This window comes from Phragmites australis, chromosome 2 (genome assembly GCF_958298935.1).
Source record: "Phragmites australis chromosome 2, lpPhrAust1.1, whole genome shotgun sequence".
Taxonomy (NCBI): Eukaryota; Viridiplantae; Streptophyta; class Magnoliopsida; order Poales; family Poaceae; genus Phragmites; species Phragmites australis.
Genome location: NC_084922.1, coordinates 5,777,058 through 5,782,609, shown reverse-complemented (window position 1 = coordinate 5,782,609; position 5,552 = coordinate 5,777,058). Strand labels below are relative to the sequence as shown.

The 5,552-nt window shown below is 48.0% G+C and overlaps 1 long non-coding RNA gene across 1 annotated transcript; it reads left to right on the top strand.

Annotated features, from left to right (window-relative positions):
* The first annotated feature begins 2,814 nt into the window (after positions 1-2,814).
* Positions 2,815-4,715, top strand: LOC133909793 (uncharacterized). Its single transcript, XR_009908434.1, has 5 exons — positions 2,815-3,105; positions 3,179-3,437; positions 3,522-3,938; positions 4,005-4,123; positions 4,201-4,715. It is a non-coding gene; the product is annotated as an uncharacterized LOC133909793 (long non-coding RNA).
* Positions 4,716-5,552: the final 837 nt, after the last annotated feature.

Here is a 5,552-nt window from a genome sequence, read left to right as displayed (position 1 = left end):
TACTCCGGTGATTTTTTTTTTTGCTCTCACCGGATAATCCGGTGAGTTCAATTTGTCTGAGTTTCTTCACAACATTTCTCCGGTGGTCTGCCAGCTAAGTCACCGGATAGTCCGGTGACTGTAATTTTCCACTGTGGCCCGAAGCAATGCTCTCTGCAAGAAATGGTCCGGTGTTCATATTATGCAGCATCGGATAATCCGGTGAATACAAAGTTGTTTTTCTCCCAAAATTTTCTCTGCTGGAAAAGCTCCGGTGGTCACCGGACTTCCATCACCGGATATTCCGGTGTAACACTTCTGAAATTTTTCATATAATTCGGATGCCTCAATTAGTGTTTATCCGGTGAGTATTAGACATCCATCAGAGGATAATCCGGTGAATAAATTTTTTGTGAGCTCGTCCAATTCAACTCTCTTTGAGCTCTAATTCCTTGACAGCTTCACCATGGACTTGTATGCTCTACCTAGTGCTAGAATTTAACAAGTGTGCATCATCTATGTCTAGACTCACTAAGTCAAGCTACTACTTTTAGCCCCCCTTTATAGTACGGTCAAAAGACTAAAAGAAAAGAAGACCTATACTATTCTAAGTATCCTCCATCTCCTTTGTGACACTTAGAACTAGAAGATCCTTAGTCTTAAAGCATATGTCCTTTGATTTTCCATATAAGCACTTTAGGGACCAAGATTACCCAAATGTCATTGTATACTGAATTTTTGATTCCCTTCAAAACAAATTGTTAGTCACAGTAATATGGTTGTCATTAATCACCGAAACACTTACCACTTACCTAGGGGCCTAGATGCTACACGTGCTTTCTTTGCATTCGCCGCAACTATCAAAGTATTTTATTGATCGGTATGCAGCTGCTAAGAATGTAATGGAGGACAATCATATGCTTTACAGACGGATGCTATGTGAGTACATGGAGAAGGCTAATAAGAAGGCCCACATGCATCGCGCAAATCAAGAGGGGACTACGGAGCACAGATTCAGTATCCTGTGCCGAGATAAGGGTCGGAGGGGGGGGGAAGACGTGAGTGGCATGCTCAAGAGTGTGTGCTAAGGAGTGGGACATGCATCTGTAGTTGCTAGAAGCCACAATTACTCCACAAATCTTGTACACACGTCATAGCTGCGTGTGCGGAGCACCATATGCTTCCCAGGCAATATGTTTCAAAGTTTTTTTTATGAAAGATCAAATACTGAATACCTGGAATCATGAGCTGTATGGTTACAGCATTGTTGACACTTTTACAAGTAATCCAGAGTCTGCAAGAATATATGTGCCTGATTTGGAAAAGATGAAGAACGCACCTGGCCGAAGACAAACTCGTCAGATTCGCAACGATATGGATGAATCCGAGGCTGGCCCTAGGGTCACGCGATGCACTCAGTGCAATGAAACATGTCACACGTATAAGTATTGTCCCAAAAATACATCTGGTGATGCACCTATTGTCTAGGTGAGTATTATGGCGCGTTGTTCTTGATTTTTAGCATTTGAAACTTCATTTGAAGGTAACTGTCGCAATATGTTAATGTTGCATATAGTGATATAGTGATTTTTCATTCAAAGTATATTGTTACTGTCTATATCTAACAATGTATTAATGTACATATCTTTGAAATGCAGATATGGCGGACCCTGCGACCCCCGAGCTTCTAGACCCTGCAGTGGACAAGCGGCATCGCAGCTTCTTATCCGTCGAGCACCAGACGGAGCTAGGAGTGTTTCGACCATGGGGCCCTAGAGAGCTGCTTACGATCGACGAGCGATGGAAGCACAGATACTTTGATAATTTCAGACGAAATGTCCATATCACTGATGTAATTCCATATTATTGATGTACTGCAATACTTTTAGGTTGGCAGCGGAGGGACTCCTACCGCTTTATCGGTTGGTTGAGGCCCGATCGACGAAGAACCCCGAGGCAGTGGCGCGTTGTTTCTACTTTGACCGGTTGCTGATAGCAGCCCTGGTCGACCGATGGAGGCCGGAGACACATACGTTACATCTCCCGTGCGGCGAGATGACCCCGACTTTGCAGGACATAGCCTACCTCTTAGGCCTACCTTACGCCAGAGCTGCGGTTGGGGTCATCGATATGGATGCTGACTGGATCAACGTCATGCATCAGCACGTTTGCCCGGTGGAGCGGAAGGCGGACGCACTCCCCCACGTGCCTGAGTTCTTGTCCGATGCACGAGGGCTAACGAAGAAGTGGATCCTACAGTTTTAGGTTCGGTACAATACAACCTATCATTTACTATTCTAGTATGTAGTATTGATCGTTTTTGACACCAGTCATATTTGCAGCTGGCGTACATACACCTCCATGCCAACGCATACTCGGTCTACAGGCATTTGGAGGCCTTTCTGCTTTGGTTGTTTGGGTGGGTTATGTTCACCAGCGCCCAAGACCACCTGGTTGCGAGGACGCTTGTGCCGTACTCCAGGTTGATAGCGGATGCTGATGGCGAGGAGGTACCGCAGTTCAGTTTGGCATCCGCTGTCCTTGCTGCGACGTATCGGGCGCTCTGCGACGCGTGTACGAAGAAAGAGCCACTAGCCACTTTTGCCGAGTGTCCACTTCTTCTGCAGCTGTGGTCCTACGAGCGTTTCGCCATAGGCAGGCTGGTGGTGGACCACTCCCCGTACCCCGAGGAATGTTACGGCGAGCCGGACGAGGACGTGCCTACTATGGCCTCGATGTGGTGCCGTCGTCGGGTACGTATTTTATATTAACACTTCGTTCACATGCCTGTTCCCTCTAATGATTTGTAACGATGTTTGTCACGCAGCCACACTGGGCGCATGAGCAATCTCGCAGCGCTTACGAGCATTTTCGGGCCCAGTTCGACAGGCTACGTTCGGACGACGTGGTATGAGAGCCTTACAACATCTTGGCCGTGCAAGGGCGTGCAGGTTTGGGTTTGTCACCGTTGTGTACCTACGACGAGGATTACTGGCTCACGAAGGCACCGCTTGTCTTCGACATCTACGTCGAAGAATACTCACCGCACTGCGTCATGCGACAGTTTGGTCGTCACCATGCATTCCCTCTCGTCCACATTCGTACCGTCCCCGTGCACGTCCACAGGTACATATGCAAAATTAAAGTTTTCGTAACCTTCGTCTTACTGTGACATACATTTACTATAGTTCAATTGCAGGTACACACGCAAAGGCCAGCCGGCTGGCAACCTCTGGGCAGATTGCTTGGCCCCTTACGTGGCAGCATGGTCCCAAGCGCTACAGGATGTCGTGGAGGAGACCCATCCCTACAACGACCGGAGCTTCAACGAGTACCTACAGTGGTACGTTCCACGTACACGCACATGGGTCACCTACACCCCTGAGGATGTCCGACCCCACATCGCGTCGACAACGGAGGCATACCCGATGCATTGGGACGAGGACGCTGCATTAGCGGTAAGTTTTCTTTTCAAGTCAATAGTTCATACTCAACAAACAAAACCGTATATTTTAATTTTTTTTTCTTGTTCGTATCCGCAGGTAGATATCATTTATGATGTACATAAGGATACAGCTGGTGCCATGGACCACCTCCGGCAAGGGTAGCACCTCAGTGCGTCGGATGTTGCGGGCCTCATCAAGCGGGTTTTCGACAAGACCGTGCGCACCTTAAAGCTTACCTCCTGCCGATCCACCACAGATGTAGCAGGGGCGCCTCTCAGGTCTAGTGGTGTTCACGCCGAGTCGTCTTGGCGGTCAGATGTGCACCGCCGTTCATCGGTGTCGGCACCCACACGACCCCTTTTACCACGTCATGCAGGCTCGGAGCAAATAGGTGCTCCGACATTCAACAATATTCGTTACTTACTACTGCATTGATTATTAAACTTTCATTAGGTGCACTTACACAAGCCTCGACGTAGCCTCGTAGACCAAGCCCTGTGCGTCCACCCTCAGGTACTGGCCGCCCCCTTCATCCTAGTTTTCAATACATTCAGCAAATTAAGGTAATATTGTGCACAGGTTACTTCGGTGATGAGGTCGGTCCGTCTTCAGCGGCCCCACGCTCGACCCCACCAGCATCGTTCGAGCCATACTACGGCACGACAATCTGGCCTTCTTCTGCTGCACCGGCATACCACGTAGGTACAATTGTATAATTTTTATTACTACTTCCTATACCACATTGTTTGTATCTAAAATAATTATTTGTTCGTAGGCCCCTCCAGCCAGTACACATGGACGTCAGGAGAGCCTTCACAGTCCTCCTACCCTAGTAAGGAGGATGAGGCTGGCCTAGACGCCGCATACGATCTCGTTCATGACTTCTTCGGGGGCACACCTGACTACGACGTCCTCCAGCGGTCCCAGGTACCCAGTGCTCCCCTTCGGACACAGCCCACGCAGGACGAGGCCTCGACACCGGTGCTCCCTGCTAGGCCTACCAGACAGGTCGGTCCACCCGACCCCCTCACCTACTCCAGGGGCCACGTGAGGGTTAACCAGCGGCATCGGGACTACGATGGGGAGCACGGGCTACGGCAACGGGGGAGGCATCAGTAGAATTTTAGATTTTTTGTAACTTACATATGCATATTCGTTTCGCGATGTACTCCTACGTATTCAGACACGTTTACTCTTTATGGTCCACTTAGCATGTCGTAACTGCATTTTGTATTCCAAAACGATGGTATCGTAGTTGTTTTTCTTAATCCGACACGACCACATGCTATATTATATCGTCATCATTATATCTTACAAAGCAACTTATGCAACGAGTTGGGAGTATAACTTTAATCACGAAGTGACCACACTACTAAACTTTAACCATAATATGACAACACATGCCTCCTTGCGCAGGCTTTAGACAATAAGTGACAACACTAGATAGCTTTTTCTAAACAATAAATGACAACACACGTACCAATAAATGTGGAATCTCTGACCATCATCAGTGACACAACTTTCCCATTCTTCAAGATGGAATCTGATGCTCCTGCCACCATCTGGGCCCCTGCACTCACTCCTTTCTTTAAGAGCGAATCCAATGCTTCTGCCTCCCCCAACCATAAATAGCCGAACCTCCTTACGTTGATGCACCACTCATTTCTCAAATCTCTCAAGTGCAATATCCTCCTCAGCTCCATCAAACCCACCAAAGAAACATTGGGGGACTACCGTACCTCAAGATATCGAACTACCAATGTGCTTCTGTGGTGACCTTTGCAAGTTCCGCGAGTCACAGGACATCTCATACACCTATGGACTGCGCTTCTTCATGTGTGCCAACTACGAGTATGACAAGCCTCAACATGCAACATATGAGTATCGACCGGTATAACAACAGATATCAGCCTCATCTCTGCCGATTTCGCACCCTGTTCTACTAACCGCTCATCTTGTTCTATTTATTCAGTCCCCTCCACCGCTCTGTAATTTTATTCAATGGCTCAACAATGAGCAAACTGAGGAACAGAAGTAGTGGGTCGACATGAACATGAGGTGGAGAAGGGAAGCGTACGCACGTCGGGAGTACGAGTAACAACAAGAGGAACTTCGCCTTAAGCGGGA